We start from the raw sequence: 20,225 nt of genomic DNA, 5'->3' as shown, positions 1-20,225 counted from the left end.
CTCTGTTCCCCATGCCTTAATTGAGTGTGTTTAGTGAAGCATGAAGAGGTGCATTCAGTCCTGACCAGTCAGGATGAGGCCTCAGGGCCAGTCCATTCCAAACCCCATCAATACGCCATTATCAACAAACTACATTTATTTTTCTCCATCTCATACACACACACACACACACACACAGTCACACACACTCACACATGCAGACTGAGACTCACACACACATACACACGCACTCACACAATCCCAATACTGACAGTGAATGCCAAGGTCACATTGAGAGTGGTAGTAATATGAAGGGAAATGACTAAATGTGCCATCATCAACAAGCAGTAGTTAAACTCACTCCTACAAGACACCCTGAGAGAAAAGCAAAGATAAAAAATCATGAAAAGGGGCAGGTGGCGTCAGTATAATCACGAGAATATATGATAAACCTGTTTTCGTAATCAACCTCCAGCACAATAGATACCCTAAAGTAAAATAAAACCAAATGTGTTCCTATATCAAACATCTTCAGAAAAATCATTATTCATGTCTAAGATAAGTATTTATCTTTGTGAAGGGGCATCGGTTCCAAGCTGTTTTTTTATTTTTGTGGATGAAATACACACATCCATTACAGCCAAGTAATTGGCAGCAGGGAGGTGGTTTCCAGACCACAGCAGAAGATGTTGGTTTCCTTCTCGAAAACTACAACAGTGAGAAAAGTGCCCAGGCTCTCTTATAGCCAACGCAGGGCAGGCAGCCAGCCGCGGGAAAGAAACATCATTGTGTCAGCTGCACCAGAACTGTCACATTTCCTCACGTCTCGCTCTCCACCTATCACCAGGGGGTCCTTGGGGTCCTACGGTGGCCATTGTTGGACAATGGGCACAGCGCCCTACACATCAGCGCCCTGAAAAAGATGTCTGGGGGTGGGAGGGCAGTGGAGTTGGGGGGGACAATGACAAAAGAGACCTATCTATTCTCAGCCGTGTGTGTCTCAGCATGTGTGTGTGTGCGCGCCACTTTGGGCTTTTCGCTGTGCGTGCTCTACCAGCGAAATAGAGAAGAAACTGGCATGGGCTCCAGAATGGGAGTTGAGTTAGACGAGTGTGGCGGCAGGTGTTAAGAGGGCAGACGCTGACGGATTAGTGCACGGGCCGAGTGGCACAGTGTCTCTGGGTGGGGGGGACAGGGAGGGGGGTGGTTAGTGGTAATTAAGAGGTTAAGTTGAAGGCCGGGTGATGAGGGGTTAACACAATAGGGGGATGGTGGGATGATGTCAGAGCGAAAGGAGGCAACAGATGGTAGTGGAGGCCATCAGTCCTGTGTGTGTGTGTGTTTGTTCTGCTACCCTTGTGGTGACCTAAAATCCCCAAAAGTCCACACAAGTATAGTAAAACAAGAAGAATTCTCCCTCATCGGGACATTTCCCACATCCCCATGAGGACAAAGGCTATTTTAAGCTCAGGGTTTAGGGTTAGGCTTACAATTAGGGTTAGAATTATGGTTAGGGTAAGGGGTTAGGTTTAAGGTTACGGGTTAGGTGTTGGAGAAAATAGGATTTTGAATGGAAATACATTTAGGTCCCCACGAGGATAAAAGAACATAACGAGTGTGTGTATGTAGTATTTCCAACTAGGCACTCTTGAGGGAATTGTTAGGTCTTGGGTCTTAAAAATCCATATAGCAACCTTGACTAGCCTAATTGCTTCATCTTTTTTGAAACTCTCAAATTCAATTCGGCATAGTGCTCCCATCATTTTGGACCAATGAGAACAAGCTACAAAAATGTAAGACAGACATCTAGACATACTTAGAAACTAAACAACTCCACCAAACCTTCCTGAATAGAACACACACACACACTCAAACACCCACAAACACACACACACAAAACAAAAAGAGGCTTTCTTTGAGGGGGTTAAAACACATGCTGTGTCATTTAGTGGAGCGAGAAGGCTTCTGACAGAGTGTGTTGTGTGTTCCGACCTCTCTGACCTCTGGCTGTTCCTTTATTAGTCACTGTTGGTATGAATCTCTGTGTTCTTCAAAAGCCCAAACTAAACAGAAATGGGCCTAATACAGAAGACCGTGATTTTGAATGATCATTGATTTGTGCAATAGACAACATGCCAATAGAAACTAAGGGCAAAAAGTACAATCTGCAGTATTTACAATTCAAAACAAATGTAAGTGTGCCTCTAAAGATCTATTAACTCTATGTTGAACCTTTCAAAGAGGTAAGTTCTATTGAAGATGAGAGGGGCAGTGTTGCCTCAATTGGTCTACATGAAGGAAGGCAATATAGGCTAGGGGTTTCCAACACTGTCCCTGGAGAGCTACCATCCTGTAGGTTTTCACTCCAACCCTAATCTTGTACACCTGATTCTAATGATTAGCTGGTTGATAACCTGAATCAGGTTAGTTACAACTGGGGTTGGAGCAAAAACCTACAGCAAGGTAGTTCTCCAGGAACAGGGTTGGAGAACCCTGATATAGGCTATAGCTTAGCTAGATAACACATTCAATAAAAAATACTGGAAGTGTGATGCTTTAGACACACACACACACACACACACACACACACACACACACACACACACACACACACACACACACACACACACACACACACACACACACACACACACACACACACACACACACACACACACACACACAGGAACAAAAAACAGGATAAACCGATGGAGGATACACACACAGGCGCAGATAGCCAAACATGTTGCTCTGGGCTGAATTTGTTCTTTACAGACCCTCTCTCCCTCTCTCTTTTCTCCCCCTCTTTTCTTTGACAGATGAATAGTCATGTCCAGTCAGCTGTACTCACGTCCAAACCAGCTCAGCACAAACTCCCCATGGCCAGGGCTCTGCTGCTGAGCTAAGAGCCTGTGTGTGTGTGTGTGTGTGTGTGTGTGTGTTTGTGTGGTGAGTGAGAGAAAGAGAGCGACAGTAAGCGAATACATGTATGTGTGTGGCTGTGTGCACGCACCAGTGCACCCATGTTTGAGTATGTGAGTACGTGATGAAGTCATCCACATATGCTCTCTCGACCAACCGCAAACTGTGCCAACACAGCCACTAGTGCTAGCATGTGACAGTTCCTATGCTAATGTTATGCTATACAGTGTGCTTCGGTCAGTGTTCCAAATGAGTGTTTTGCCCAATCCCAAATCAACCTCTAGCCCCCAACTCCAGGGTTTCCCAAACTCGGTCCTCGGAACCCCACGGGGTGCACGTTCTGTTTTTTGCCCTAACACTACACAACTGATTCAAATAATCAACTAATCATCAACCTTTGATCATTTGAATCAGCTGTGTAGTGCTAGGGCAAAAACCAAAATGCAGCCCTTGGGGCACTGAGGAGAGTTTGGGAAACTCTGCCCTACTCCCTCCTAGATCTGTAAGGATTGGATAGGCGTACACAATGAGGTGAACATTCCTGTGAGTTTATCAAAGGGCAAGGTGCAGTTATTATGATATTGCTTACACCTATCTAATTGTTTCGTTTCATGGAGGGTCGGGGTCCATTGGGGATTGGGTGAATGCATCCCAGTGTTAGAATCTGTTTATTTCACCGTTATTTAACCAGGTAGGCCAGATCACCGTTATTTAACCAGGTAGGCCAGATCACCGTTATTTAACCAGGTAGGCCAGATCACCGTTATTTAACCAGGTAGGCCAGATCACCGTTATTTAACCAGGTAGGCCAGATCACCGTTATTTAACCAGGTAGGCCAGATCACCGTTATTTAACCAGGTAGGCCAGATCACCGTTATTTAACCAGGTAGGCCAGATCACCGATATTTTACCAGGTAGGCCAGATTACCTTTATTTAACCAGGTAGGCCAGATCACCGTTATTTAACCAGGTAGGCCAGATCACCGTTATTTAACCAGGTAGGCCAGATCACCGTTATTTAACCAGGTAGGCCAGATCACCGTTATTTAACCAGGTAGGCCAGATCACCGTTATTTAACCAGGTAGGCCAGATCACCGTTATTTAACCAGGTAGGCCAGATCACCGTTATTTAACCAGGTAGGCCAGATCACCGTTATTTAACCAGGTAGGCCAGATCACCGTTATTTAACCAGGTAGGCCAGATCACCGTTATTTAACCAGGTAGGCCAGATCACCGTTATTTAACCAGGTAGGCCAGATCACCTTTATTTAACCAGGAAGGCCAGATCACCTTTATTTAACCAGGTAGGCCAGATCACCGTTATTTAACCAGGTAGGCCAGATCACCTTTATTTAACCAGGTAGGCCAGATCACCTTTATTTAACCAGGTAGGCTAGTTGAGAACAAGTTCTCATTTACAACTGCCACCTGGCCAAGATAAAGCAAAGCAGTGTGACAATAAACAACAACACAGAGTTACACATGGGATAAACAAAAGTACAGTCAATAACACAATAGAAAAATCTATATACAGTGTGTGCAAATGGAGTAAGGAGGTAAGGCAATAAATAGGCCATAGTGGCGAAGTAATTACAATTTAGCAGATTAACATGGAGTGATAGAGGCACAGATGATGATGTGCAAGTAGAAAAGAGCAACAACAAAAAAGTAAATAAAAACAATATGGGGATGAGGTAGGTCATTGGATGGGCTATGTACAGATGGGCTGTGTACAGCTGCAGCGATCGGTAAGCTGCTCAGACAGCTGATGCTTAAAGTTAGTGAGGGAGATATAAGCCTACCCCGGCCAAACCTGGACGATGCTGGGCCAATTGTGCGCCGCCCTATGGGACTCCCAATCATGGCCGGATGTGATGCAGCCTGGATTCAAACCAGGGACTGCAGTGACGCCTCTTGCACTAAGATGCAGTGTCTTAGACCGCTGCGCCACTCGGGAGCCCAAGGTTCCACCGTGATTGTTTTGTAGGTGGAAGGTATAAAATAACAAAACAGGAGACAAGACAACTTAAAATACAACAGAGAGCGATAGTAAATTAAGCAACAGAGATAGGCTGGGGGATGCCTCCACTTTGATAACAAAGGGAGCCTCTTTGGTCCCAAAGTGCCCCTATTTTGTCTACAGAAGCGACGAGGGTGACAGACGTCTGTTGCGGTTAGGTCACAGTGTAGAGGCCGTTTAAATTAGGCTTTGTTTACCAAGCCGTACTGCAGCTCGAGCGTCCGCCACACTGACTAATCCACATACCGGAGGCCCACTGTGTGAAGACGTGTCAGAAACACTGTGTTATAGATGTATACAAAACACAGACTCACTGTGTGTAGACGTGCAAGAGACACAGACTCACTGTGTGTAGACGTGCAAGAGACAAAGACTCCCTGTGTGTAGACGTGCAAGAGACACAGACTCACTGTGTGTAGACGTGCAAGAGACACAGACTCACTGTGTGTAGACGTGCAAGAGACACAGACTCACTGTGTGTAGACGTGCAAGAGACACAGACTCACTGTGTGTAGACGTGCAAGAAACACAGACTCACTGTGTGTAGACGTGCAAGAGACACAGACTCACTGTGTGTAGACGTGCAAGAGACACAGACTCACTGTGTGTAGACGTGCAAGAGACACAGACTCACTGTGTGTAGACGTGCAAGAGACACAGACTCACTGTGTGTAGACGTGCAAGAGACACAGACTCACTGTGTGTAGACGTGCAAGAGACACAGACTCACTGTGTGTAGACGTGCAAGAGACACAGACTCACTGTGTGTAGACGTGCAAGAGACACAGACTCACTGTGTGTAGACGTGCAAGAGACACAGACTCACTGTGTGTAGACGTGCAAGAGACACAGACTCACTGTGTGTAGACGTGCAAGAGACACAGACTCACTGTGTGTAGACGTGCAAGAGACACAGACTCACTGTGTGTAGACGTGCAAGAGACACAGACTCACTGTGTGTAGACGTGCAAGAGACACAGACTCACTGTGTGTAGACGTGCAAGAGACACAGACTCACTGTGTGTAGACGTGCAAGAGACACAGACTCACTGTGTGTAGACGTGCAAGAGACACAGACTCACTGTGTGTAGACGTGCAAGAGACACAGACTCACTGTGTGTAGACGTGCAATAGACACAGACTCACTGTGTGTAGACGTGCAAGAGACACAGACTCACTGTGTGTAGACGTGCAAGAGACACAGACTCACTGTGTGTAGACGTGCAAGAGACACAGACTCACTGTGTGTAGACGTGCAAGAAACACAGACTCACTGTGTGTAGACGTGCAAGAAACACAGACTCACTGTGTGTAGACGTGCAAGAAACACAGACTCACTGTGTGTAGACGTGCAAGAGACACAGACTCACTGTGTGTAGACGTGCAAGAGACACAGACTCACTGTGTGCAAGAAAATATTGTGTGGAAACATGTCAGAAACACATGTCAGAAACACATGTCAGAAACACATGTATGAAACACTATGTCTAGGTAAGAAACACTGTTTAAAGATGTGTCAGAACAGTGTGTAGATGTGTTACACACATTATCTAAAATCCTGCTTAATGACATGTATAAACACTGTCATGGATAGATACAGTACGTAAGAAATATTGGATATAGGTGTGGCAGAAAACACTGTAGATGTGTCTCACCGTGTAAACGGGTAAGAAACACTTGGTACATTTGCACGAAAAACAGTGCAGTTGTGTAAGAAACGCTGTATATAGATGTGTTACGTCAATTCACTTTGTATGGATGTGTTCCACACAATGGGGGTGTTAGAAATACTGTTTATAGATGTCAATCAGCTAAACAGACATATGAGGAAGGATGTCTCGTCACCATTCCCATAACACCACTCTCCCAAATCCACAAAAAAGATCTAGTAATATATCCCACAAAAAAGCAAAAAGGTGAAAGTAATTGTTAAAATAAGAGTAAGACATAGGATGAAGTCTCATGTTCATGCTTTGTTTAAGCATTCAGTTATGGCATAAGAGGTGCCAAATGTGCACTCGTGCAAACACACAGCATGTCTGGCCCTTAAGGCTTCCGGCAGCTGGTGTGGCTATGCTGCTGCCGCCGCTGTGTGTGTGTGTGTGTGTGTGTGTGTGTGTGTGTGTGTGTGTGTGTGTGTGTGTGTGTGTGTGTGTGTGTGTGTGTGTGTGTGTGTGTGTGTGTGTGTGTGTGTGTGTGTGTGTGTGTGTGTGTGTGTGTGTGTGTGTGTGTGTGTGCATTTTGGAGGGAAAGAATGCAAACACACATCACACTCCCATCGCCCTCCTTGTTCAACTCTCCCTCCCTGTTACACATCAAATACACAGGGACTACCCTTGATAGCATGTGATGAGCTGCTCAATGAGCTGCCTTTTAACATTCCAGGCCTGCTACACCGCTGCAATGTGCTGGAGGTAAACCAGGGAGGGATCTTGAGCACGGAAGTTGAAGGAATGAAGAAAACACATGCAAAACGCACATTTCATTTTTTACATTTAATTAGGCAAGCCAGTTAAGAACACATTCTTATTTACAATGACAACCTACCGAAAGGCAAAAGGCCTCCTGCGGGGACGGGGGCTGGGATTAAAACGTTTAATATAGGACAAAACACCCACCATGACAAGAGAGACACCACAACACTACAGAAAGAGAGACCTAAGACAACAACATAGCATGGCAGCAACACATGACAACACAGCATGGTAGCAACCCCACATGACAACAACATGGTAGCAACACAACATGGCACAAACATTTTATTTATTGTACCCGGTAATTGACTGAGAACACATTCTCATTTACAGCAACGACCTGGGGAATAGTTACATGGGAGAGGGATGAATGAGCCAATTGTAAATTGGGGATGATTAGGTGACTGCGATAGTATGAGGGACAGATTGGGAATTTAGCCAGGACACCAGGGTTAACACCCCTACTCTTACAATAAGTGCCATGGGATCTTTCGTGTCCACAGAGTCAGGACACCTGTTTAAAATCCCATCCAAATGACAGCACCCTACAGAGGGCAGTATCCCCAATCACTACCCTGGGGTATTGGGATATTTCTTTAGACCAGAGGAAAGGGTGCCTCCTACTGGCCCTCCAACACCACTTCCAGTAGCATCTGAGCTCCCATCCAGGACTAAACCTGCTTAGCTTCAAAAGCAAGCCAGCAGTGGAATGCAGGGTGGTATTCTGCTGGCAAGCAGCAGCAGAAAGGCAAGAAGATAGAGACAACAATACATCACGCGAAGCAGCCACGACTGTCAGTAAGAGTGTCCATCATTGAATCTTTGAATGACGAAATGGAGATAAAACTGTCCAGTTTGAGTGTTTTTTGCAGCTCGTTCCAGTCGCTAGCTGCAGCGAGCTGAAAAGACGAGCGACACAGGAATGTGTGTGCTTTGGGGACCTTTAACAGAATGTGCCTGGCAGAACGGGTGTTGTATGTGGAGGATGAGGGCTGCAGTAGGTATCTATGATAGGGGGGAGTGAGGCCTAGGAGGGTTTTATAAATTAGCATCAACCAGTGGGTCTTGTGTCCGGTATACAGAGATTACCAGTTTACAGAGGAGTACAGAGTGCAGTAAGGAGCATTGGTGGCAAATCTAGCCCTCGAGAGCACCCATACCTGCCGATCTATAAATTATGTCTACGTAATCTAGCATGGGTAGGACGGTCATCTGAATCAAAGATAGTTTGGTGGCTGGGGTGAAAGAAGAGCGATTACGATAGAGGAAACCAAGTCAAGATTTAACCTTAGCCTGCAGCTTTGATATGTGTTGAGAGAAGGACATTGTACTGTCTAGCCATACTCCTAAGTAATTGGCTTATAACAGTTACGATCAGCTTGATCTCGCTCCCTTTAAATAAAGGACGTACCGTGGCTGCCTTCCAAGCAATGGGAACCTCCCCAGAGAGGAGAGACAGGTTAAAAAGATCAGAGATAGGCTTGGCGATGATAGGGGCTGCAAGAAGTTTTTGGGGGTCAAGTTTAAGGAGCTTCTTTAACTCCACAGACTCAGTGACCGCCTGCAGGGAGAAACTTTGTAGCGGGGCAGGGGGAAAAGGGGCTAGTCGCATTAGAAAGCGTGGGATATGAGGACATACAGTGCATTCGGAAAGTATTCAGAGTAGGGATGCACAATATATCAGTGAACATATCGGAATCGGCCGATATTAGGGAAAAATGCAAACATCAGTATCGGCCCGATGTCTAGTATAACGGTGATGTTAAAAACAGATGTCAAAGCTGCCGTGCATACCTATATACTTAGGGTTGTTGTCCTTTCCTGAGCGCTCTGGAGCAGGTTTTCATCAAGGAACTTTGCTCTGTTCATCTTTCCCTCGATCCTGGCTAGCCTCCCAGTCCCTGCTGCTGAAAAAGATCCCCACAGCATGATGCTTCCACCACCATGCTTCACCGTATGGTTGGTGCCAGGTTTCCTCCAGACGTGACGCTTGGCATTCAGGCCAAGGAGTTCAATCTTGGTTTCATCAGACCAAAGAATCTTGTTTCTCATGGTCTGAGAGTCCTTTAGGTGCCTTTTGGCAAACTCCAAGCGGGCTGTCATGCCTTTTACTGAGGAGTGGCTTCCGTCTGGCCACTCTACCATAAAGGCCTGATTGTTGGAGTGCCGCAGAGATGGTTGTCCTTCTGGAAGGTTCTCCCATCTCCACAGACGAACTCTAGAGCTCTGTCAGAATGACCATCGGGTTCTTGGTCACCTCCCTGACCAAGGCCCTTCTCTCCCGATTGCTCAGTTTAACCGGGCGGCCAGCTCTAGGAAGAGTCTTGGTTGTTCTAAACTTCTTCCATTTAAGAATGATGGAGGCCCTGTGTTCTTGGGAACCTTCAATGCTGCAGACATTTTTTGGTACCTTTCCCCAGATCTGTACCTCGACACAATCCTGTCTCAGAGTTCTACAGACAATTCCTTCAACCTCATGGCTTCGTTTTTGCTTTGACATGTACTGTCAACTGTGGTACCTTACATAGACAGGTGTGTGCCTTTCCAAATCAAGTCCAATCAATTGAATTTACCACAGGTGAATTACAATCAAATTGTAGAAACATCTCAACATTCCATAGCAATGGAAACATCATGCACCTGAGCTCAATTTTAAGTCTCATAGCAAAGAGTCTGAATACTTATGGAAATAAAGTATTTCTGTTTCTATTTTTAATACATTTGCAAAGATTTCTAAAAACCTGTTTTCTCTACATTGTATTTTGTTATTTTACTAGGATCCCCATTAGCTGTTGCAAAAGCAGCAGCTACTCTTCCTAGGGTCCACATGAAACATGACATAATACAGAACATTAATAGACAAGAACAGCTCAAGGACAGAACTACATACATGTTTTAATGGGATACGGTGTGTAGATTGAATCCATTTTAGAACAAGGCTGTAACATAACAAAATGTGGAAAAATGAAAGGGGTCTGAATACTTTCCAAACGCATTGTATAGCTCCCCTACGTGAGTTTAAGGCACGATTTGGAGCAATTCCAGAATGTTGTGTATATGAGGTGGCGCTTCTTCTATTTTCCTGGTGCACCTGACAGCGGAGCACAGACCTCTCTCTCTATCTCTGCAGCCTGGATTGGTTGGTGTGGGGGACACAGGAGTATAATCTGGTGGCATTAACTTGCTCTCTAAAAAAAGCACTCTCGACAGGGATTAGATTATCATGGTAAAGTCAGCTCAGACTCTCTCTCTCCATCCAACCCTCTGTCTGTTTCTCTGTCAAACGCAGTGTATAAAATAATCTGGAACGATACAAGGGTTAAATATCAAAATGAGAGCATCTAAAGAAATAGGGTCAACATGTTCAATACATATGATCCATCTCATCCAAGTCCATCTAATTTCACAGACAGCACATCTTTCACATTTAATTAGTGGCAGCCTGGCAGGCTAATGTTTTGTAGATCAAACGATGATAGTGTCATTACACAGAGATTACAATACGTATCAATTTGCTGATTGTATACCTTTAGTAGAACAAGTGTCAATTTGCTGATTGATACAATTGTAGGTGAAATTGGTGGAACTTGATGATGAAATGATGCTAAACATGGTGATAATCCTAGTATCGTATAGCCTGGCAATAAGCACAATATTTCCAGATGCATCTCCGTCATAGAAAGAGTAGAGTAAGGAAAGCTTATATAATTATGAAATGAAAGGCATGCAGTCTAAAGCCGGTAAAACGTATCGCCTAAGGCTGTGTAGGCTACATCTGAGCTATCACTCTTATGTAACTTTATCCAGAAAGTAACTACCCACATAGACAACAGATTAACATCCAATTTTGGTGGGCATTGGATTGGGTTGTCAACAAATGTGAATTCAACTTGAAATAAACCAAACCATGAAATCCTATTGTTGATATGTAGGACAGGAGTCTTTCAAATAGGATAAAAGGCCATATCTGAATTATTACAGACAAATTCCCCCTTAAAAACAATTATATCACCACCCAGTCTATCACCACCTTTCACAACAAACAGTATTTAGTCAGTAGTTAGACTGTTTTTAACAAGTAATTAGGCCTATCATTAAATCATTTGCAGTCTATCAATCACTAAATAAAACCGATAGTTTGTAGAAAAAATAAGGAAGGGAAGCATTGCTAGGTTACACAATGGTAGGCATTTTTGTAAATAGAAGGTGCTCTTTGGTCAGGGAGTACAACATACATCTGTGTACTCCCTGACGAAGGCCAAGCTGCCGAAACACGTCAGAGTTTTAAAATCTTTGTTCCATTGAACATTCCATACAAATAAAGGCATTTGAATTATATAATAGATTGTTTGTTGACAGTTTGAGCATCTAGACATCATCTGTGAGGGACCATTCTAATGAAGTGCTATCCAATATGTCCTCATTTCCTGTGTGCAACTAATGACAGCTGGCAGAATCGGGATCAGGTTCCCTGAGGTGGTGCAGCATCTCAACACCGCCTCATTGGGAGACTACAGTATAGGCTATAGGTAACCGGACACCCTGAGACCCATCTAATCATGTCTTCTTCTCCATGTCTCAGAGGGCTGAACAGAAGGGATCTGGGTCTGCCTTGTCTCCTCATCTCCAATCTGGACAAATTAACAATGTTTCCCCTACAGATGTGAGATCTTAATTTGAGCCAGTTTGCTATAGCAGGAAAATAATCCTGCAGCAACAGGAAAATGTAATTCTTTTTTGTGGATTATAATTAATAGACATTTTTGTAGGGGTTGATACATTTTTCATAAGGGTAAATCAAGTTAGAAATTTCAAATGGAAATTACAAACTTCAGAAGACTTTTTAAACCTAAAATACACTATAAGTTTAAAATGTCCTGCATTGTAACTAACAAATAGTTAGTTACTTTATTAATGGCACTTTAATAATGAGGTTTACATATCTTGCAATTCTCATCCCATATGTATATACTGTATGTTATACCACCTATTGTATCTTGCCTATGCCACTCGGTCATTGCTCATCCATATATTTATTTGTACATATTCTTATTCCATCCCTTTATTTAGATTTGTGTGTATTATGTAGTTGTGTAAATTGTTAGATTACTTGTTAGATATTGCTGCACTGTCAGAACTAGAAGCATAAGCATTTAGCTACACTTGCAATAACATCTGCTAAACATGTATATGTGACCAATAAAATTTGATTTCTCCCTCAAAACCATCAGAATTAATCTAAGATAAAAAAAATGTCAATAATGTAGATTCTTTTTTGTGAGGACGTCACACCATTTTACATCTAGCTAAGGATTATTTTGCTTCAATGATTTGACTATGAGTACTAAAGCTAGCATACATTTTTAGAACATTAGCTTGCTATCTGAGCCAGTCAGTGAAATGATGCTGCTGACCAACCTGCTACTAACTTAGTGCTTAACACACATTGTTGAATCTTCCAAAAAAAGCTAGTTGGCAAGATACTGTAGTAGTGCTAATTCTTTATTATGAGTTTTCAGGAATGAGCTGTTCTGCCGCGACTCATTGCAGTAGCCTCCCGAGTCAGCTGTTGTGAGATGTTGTGCTCAGCCTACCCAACGATATAAAGCAACGTTAGCGATCACGGGGAAACATGCTGATCTACAGACTGATTTCTGATAACAGTCCCTCTTAAATTTGGGGCCGCAAGTCTACAACTTTAGGGTAATTTAAAAAGGCTAAGAAATGTTTATGCAGAGCTAGCTAGCTAGCCAGCTATGTCAGTAAGCAGCTGGTCAGGTAAGTCACTGGAGACCGACATCCTGGCACGGAATTTCTGCAGGAGATAGCCACCGCCTTGTTTTTATTTTCTCACATTTGCAAACTATTAAATCATGGTCACAAAGTTTAATAATTTAGCTAGTAATTCTGCCTATTTCATGGAGAGTCATGCGAGACCGCAGTGATATGTAACGAGTGCCCTGAGAGTCAGGAAGCAAGTTCGGGGAGTGAGTGTTTTAAATAAAAGACAATGAACACGAAACACAAACAACGCACCGACATGAAAACAGAATCAATAACACCTGAGGAAAGAACCAAGGGGAGTGACAGATGTAGGGAAGATAATCAAGGAAGTGATGCAGTCCAGGTGAGTGTCATGAGGAGCAGGTGCGCAAGACGATGGTGACAGGTGTGCGGGATAATCAGCAGCCTGATGACCTAGAGGCCGGAAAGGGAGTATACGTGACAGGATATCACAAATTAGTAACTATGTTTTCATTTTTGAATGGCGGATACTCTGGAATACAAACATTTTAGGATGAGTTTGAGTGATCGTGGAAAAAAACGATACAGTTACATATCGGGATATAATTTTTGACGATATTTCATCTTGTATTGTTTTGACGATACCAATGCCTGAAATAAGACTCCAGTATTTTCTCCATTATAGCTTGTTCTCCATCTTCTTTTTAAATAGGGAGCCAATTTGTTTTCAGCGCTTTTATTTCCATGACTGATCAAAACTAATTTTCTCATGACTCTCTCTTGTCCCTCTGCAGCAGACATATGGTGAGCGATATGTTTGGAACATCGAATAGCAATAAAATCCCAGTATCGAATCGCAAATTAATATAGAATTGCGAGCATCGCATATCTTATTGGCACATAAGTATTGTGATAATATCGTATCGTAAGGTCCCTGGCAATTCCGAGCACTAATGAGTTCCACGTCCCACAAAACAGGTCGTTTGAAGTACTAGCGTCGCGTAGGAGTGACGCCACCTTTCGGAAGACAATGAATCTAAGGGGTCACTACTACAGCAAGAGTGGGAGGAGAGCGGAGAACCATGGCAGTATGAGTTTTCCCAGCAAATCAATCAGTAAAGGAAAACTCAAATGTATTTAACTTGTCAATTCTTCATATAGTCCCAAAATGTCTCCCAATGTAGTTTACTTAAATGAATAGGCCTAATTTGTAGAATAATCACATGGAAAAACACATTGGCACCTACATTACCAGTCAAAAGTGAGGACACACATTGTAGAATAATAGTGAAGACATCAAAACTATGAAATAACACATATGGAATCATGTAGCAACCAAAAAAAGTGTTAAACAAATCAAAATATATTTGAGATTTGAGATTTTTCAAAGTAGCCACCCTTTGCCTAGATGACAGCTTTGCACACTCTTGGCATTCTCTCAACCAGCTTCACCTGGAATGCTTTTCCAACCGTCTTGAAGGAGTTCCCACATATGCTGAGCACTTGTTGGTTGCTTTTCCTTCACTCTGAGGTCCAACTCATCCCAAACCATCTCAATTGGGTTGATGTCGGGGGATTGTGGAGGCCAGGTCATCTGATGCAGCATTCCATCACTCTCCTTCTTGGTCAAATAGCCCTTACACAGCCTGGAGGTGTGTTGGGTCATTGGCCTGTTGAAAAATAAATGATAGTCCCACTAAGCCCAAACCAGATGGGATGGCGTATCGCTGCAGAATGCTGTGGTAGCCAATTATGGTTCAGTGTGCCTTGAATTCTAAATAAATCACTGACAGTGTCACCAGCAAAGCACCCCCACAGCATCACACCTACTCCTCCATGCTTCACGGTGGGAACCACACATGCAGAGATCATTGGTCCACCTACTCTGCGTCTCACAAAGACACAGTTGGAACCAAAAATCTAAAATTTGGACTCATCAGACCAAAGGTCAGATTTCCACCAGTCCAATGTCCATTGCTAGTGTTTCTTTTTGGTGTCCTTTAGTAGTGGTTTCTTTGCAGCAATTCGACCACGAAGGCCTGATTCACGCAGTCTCCTCTGAACAGTTGATGTTGAGATGTGTCTGTTATTTGAACTCTGTAAAGCATTTATTTCCACTGCAATTTCTGAGGCGGGTAACTCTAATAAACGTATCCTCTGCATCAGAGGTAACTCTGGGTCTTCCTTTCCTGTGGCGGTCCTCGTGAGAGCCAGTTTCATCACAGCACTTGATGGTTTTTGCGACTGCACTTGAAGAAACTTTCAAAGTTCTTGAAATGTTCCACATTGACTGACCTTCATGTCTTAAAGTAATGGACTGTCATTTCTCTTTGATTATTTCAGCTGTTCTTGCCATAATAGTTTAATCTTATAAGGTAATCTTAGCGTATACCACCCCTACCTTGTCACAAGACATCTGATTGTCTCAAACGCATTTAGAAGGAAAGAAATTCCACAAACGAACAAGGTACACTTGTTTATTGAAATGCATTCCAGGTGACTACCTCATGAAGCTGGTTGAGAGAATTCCAAGAGTGTGCAAAGCTGTCAAGGCAAAGGGTGGCTACTTTGAAGAATCCAAAATATAAAATATATTTTGATTTGTTTAACACTTTTTTGGTTACTACATGATTCCAAATTTGTTATTTCATAGTTTTGATGTCTTCACTATTATTCTACAATGTAGAAAATAGTACAAATAAAGAAGACCCCTGGAACGAATAGTTGTGTCCAAACTTTTGACTGGTACTGTATATCCATTCACTAATCAGGCAACATGTTTCCCATCTGTATAGAGTAGGAGACTTTAGTGAAAATGTTTTATTAAAGATGCCTAATATTGGCCCCTAAGTGCTGTTGTGTACTGTATATACATTTTGTTCAAACCCATTTGTTATTTGTTTAGCCTGATTGATTGCTCTTCATTTGAAGCATGGTTATGCTCAAACTATCCCCAAATTAGAAAGTCAAAAACAGGGACAGTAGGCATACTGTTTGCTGGCAAGACAGTCACATGAACAGCCTCTATGGTTAGATAGTAGATCCTCCTGTGTCGCTCTGTTTAGTACCAACATCCAAAGAGAGATGCAGATTCAGCAAAATGTCTCACTCATGCACACACACTAACCGGATACAAACAAATACACACACACACCATGCCAGAACAGAGTCCTCTGCCCACATTGCTCTCAGCTGTGGCATTGCCAACTGACCAGAGCCAAGCTCTTCACCAGACACCAGCATGTGTGTTCTAAACACAGCTACCGCAATTGAGCACTCTCCACACACACACACACACACCAAAATCACTCTTATTTTCTCTACAGCCTTTACACACATTATCACACAAAGAACTTTAAGCAAAAGCACACTCACATTGAGTATGAAGCATTTCAACAATATTATGCTCAACTGTCATTCTTGACTATGAATAGTGTTTTTCAGATAGTCGTCCACAGTTGTACAGCAGCTGTGAAAACAGTGTATTTGCATACTACTGATGCCACTACAGTACCCTGCACCTGACACGTGAGGAATGTCATTCAATAAAATTGTCCCTACAGTAAAGTGCAGTACATTTCTACATCTTTTTCAAAAGTAGTAAAAATGTATACTGTAGATTGGATTCTACTTCTATTTAGCATAGTAATAATGCCTTAGATGGTGGTTAACCATTCCTATCAGGCTATAGAGTATATGAGCTATTTAGCAATGGCTGTCCTGTACCATAGCAGGTTGTCCTGTACCATAGCAGGTTGTCCTGTACCATAGCAGGTTGTCCTGTACCATAACAGGTTGTCCTGTACCATAGCAGGTTGTCCTGTACCATAGCAGGTTGTCCTGTACCATAGCAGGTTGTTCTGTACCATAGCAGGTTGTTCTGTACCATAACAGGTTGTCCTGTACCATAGCAGGTTGTCCTGTACCATAGCAGGTTGTCCTGTACCATAGCAGGTTGTTCTGTACCATAGCAGGTTGTTCTGTACCATAGCAGGTTGTCCTGTACCATAGCAGGTTGTCCTGAAGCATAGCAGGTTGTCCTGTACCATAACAGGTTGTCCTGTACCATAGCAGGTTGTTCTGTACCATAACAGGTTGTTCTGTACCATAGCAGGTTGTCCTGTACCATAACAGGTTGTCCTGAAGCATAGCAGGTTGTCCTGTACCATAACAGGTTGTTCTGTACCATAGCAGGTTGTCCTGTACCATAACAGGTTGTTCTGTACCATAGCAGGTTGTCCTGTACCATAGCAGGTTGTCCTGTACCATAGCAGGTTGTTCTGTACCATAGCAGGTTGTCCTGTACCATAGCAGGTTGTTCTGTACCATAGCAGGTTGTCCTGTACCATAGCAGGTTGTCCTGTACCATAGCAGGTTGTTCTGTACCATAGCAGGTTGTCCTGTACCATAGCAGGTTGTTCTGTACCATAGCAGGTTGTCCTGTACCATAGCAGGTTGTTCTGTACCATAGCAGGTTGTCCTGTACCATAGCAGGTTGTTCTGTACCATAGCAGGTTGTTCTGTACCATAGCAGGTTGTTCTGTACCATAGCAGGTTGTCCTGTACCATAGCAGGTTGTCTTGTAGCATAGCAGGTTGTTCTGTACCATAGCAGGTTGTTCTGTACCATAGCAGGTTGTCCTGAAGCATAACAGGTTGTCCTGTACCATAACAGGTTGTCCTGTACCATAGCAGGTTGTCCTGTACCATAGCAGGTTGTCCTGTACCATAGCAGGTTGTTCTGTACCATAGCAGGTTGTCCTGAAGCATAACAGGTTGTCCTGTACCATAGCAGGTTGTCCTGTACCATAGCAGGTTGTTCTGTACCATAACAGGTTGTCCTGTACCATAGCAGGTTGTCCTGAAGCATAACAGGTTGTCCTGTACCATAGCAGGTTGTCCTGTACCATAGCAGGTTGTTCTGTACCATAGCAGGTTGTTCTGTACCATAGCAGGTTGTCCTGTACCATAGCAGGTTGTCCTGTACCATAGCAGGTTGTTCTGTACCATAGCAGGTTGTTCTGTACCATAGCAGGTTGTCCTGAGGCATAACAGGTTGTCCTGTACCATAGCAGGTTGTTCTGTACCATAACAGGTTGTCCTGTACCATAACAGGTTGTCCTGTACCATAACAGGTTGTCCTGTAGCATAGCAGGTTGTCCTGTACCATAGCAGGTTGTCCTGAGGCATAACAGGTTGTCCTGTACCATAGCAGGTTGTTCTGTACCATAACAGGTTGTCCTGTACCATAACAGGTTGTCCTGTACCATAACAGGTTGTCCTGTACCATAACAGGTTGTCCTGTACCATAGCAGGTTGTCCTGTACCATAGCAGGTTGTCCTGTAGCATAGCAGGTTGTCCTGAAGCATAACAGGTTGTCCTGTACCATAGCAGGTTGTCCTGAAGCATAACAGGTTGTCCTGTACCATAGCAGGTTGTCCTGAAGCATAGCAGGTTGTCCTGTACCATAGCAGGTTGTCCTGTACCATAGCAGGTTGTTCTGTACCATAGCAGGTTGTCCTGTACCATAGCAGGTTGTCCTGTACCATAGCAGGTTGTCCTGTACCATAGCAGGTTGTTCTGTACCATAGCAGGTTGTCCTGTACCATAACAGGTTGTCCTGTAGCATAGCAGGTTGTCCTGTACCATAACAGGTTGTCCTGTAGCATAGCAGGTTGTCCTGTACCATAGCAGGTTGTCCTGTACCATAGCAGGTTGTCCTGTACCATAGCAGGTTGTTCTGTAGCATAGCAGGTTGTCCTGTACCATAGCAGGTTGTCCTGTACCATAGCAGGTTGTCCTGTACCATAACAGGTTGTCCTGTAGCATAGCAGGTTGTCCTGTACCATAGCAGGTTGTACTGTACCATAGCAGGTTGTTCTGTACCATAGCAGGTTGTTCTGTACCATAGCAGGTTGTTCTGTACCATAGCAGGTTGTTCTGTACCATAGCAGGTTGTCCTGTAGCATAGCAGGTTGTCCTGTACCATAACAGGTTGTCCTGTAGCATAGCAGGTTGTCCTGTACCATAGCAGGTTGTTCTGTACCATAACAGGTTGTCCTGTAGCATAGCAGGTTGTCCTGTACCATAGCAGGTTGTACTGTACCATAGCAGGTTGTTCTGTACCATAGCAGGTTGTTCTGTACCATAGCAGGTTGTCCTGTACCATAACAGGTTGTCCTGTAGCATAGCAGGTTGTCCTGTACCATAGCAGGTTGTACTGTACCATAGCAGGTTGTTCTGTACCATAGCAGGTTGTTCTGTACCATAGCAGGTTGTTCTGTACCATAGCAGGTTGTTCTGTAGCATAGCAGGTTGTCCTGTACCATAGCAGGTTGTTCTGTACCATAGCAGGTTGTTCTGTACCATAGCAGGTTGTTCTGTACCATAGCAGGTTGTTCTGTACCATAGCAGGTTGTCCTGTACCATAGCAGGTTGTTCTGTACCATAGCAGGTTGTTCTGTACCATAGCAGGTTGTCCGGTAGCATAGCAGGTTGTCCTGTAGCATAGCAGGTTGTCCGGTAGCATACATTGACCACAGCACTAAACGTCATGAATACCCCCATCATGGGAATAGCACATGAATGCAATGATTTCAAGATCCTACATTCCTACATGATTTCAAGAGCCTACCTTCCTACATGATTTCAAGAGCCTACCTTCCTACATGATTAAAAAACAACTTTTACAAGATAAACCATATAACTGAAAAATCTCAACAAACAACCTCTGTCCGCCATGTCTCCCCCCCATGCCCCCCCCATGTCTCTCCCACTTAATCTGTATGATTAAATCATTTTTCCTTGGCCCTAATTTTGTCGGGGATGACGATACTCTGCCTGCCGGATAGTTGCTGAGCATACTCCCCATTGATGGCCATGCTGAGAAGATTACCCTAATAGCAGCGGATTACCTCTCCACATGTTGGCCACACACGGGGGGATGGTGTGTGTGTGTGTGTGTGTGTGTGTGTGTGTGTGTGTGTGTGTGTGTGTGTGTGTGTGTGTGTGTGTGTGTGTGTGTGTGTGTGTGTGTGTGTGTGTGTGTGTGTGTGTGTGTGTGTGTGTGTGTGTGTGTGTGT

Source organism: Salvelinus namaycush, chromosome 32 (assembly GCF_016432855.1).
Source record: "Salvelinus namaycush isolate Seneca chromosome 32, SaNama_1.0, whole genome shotgun sequence".
Lineage (NCBI taxonomy): Eukaryota > Metazoa > Chordata > Actinopteri > Salmoniformes > Salmonidae > Salvelinus > Salvelinus namaycush.
Note: the sequence above shows the minus strand (reverse complement) of the source record.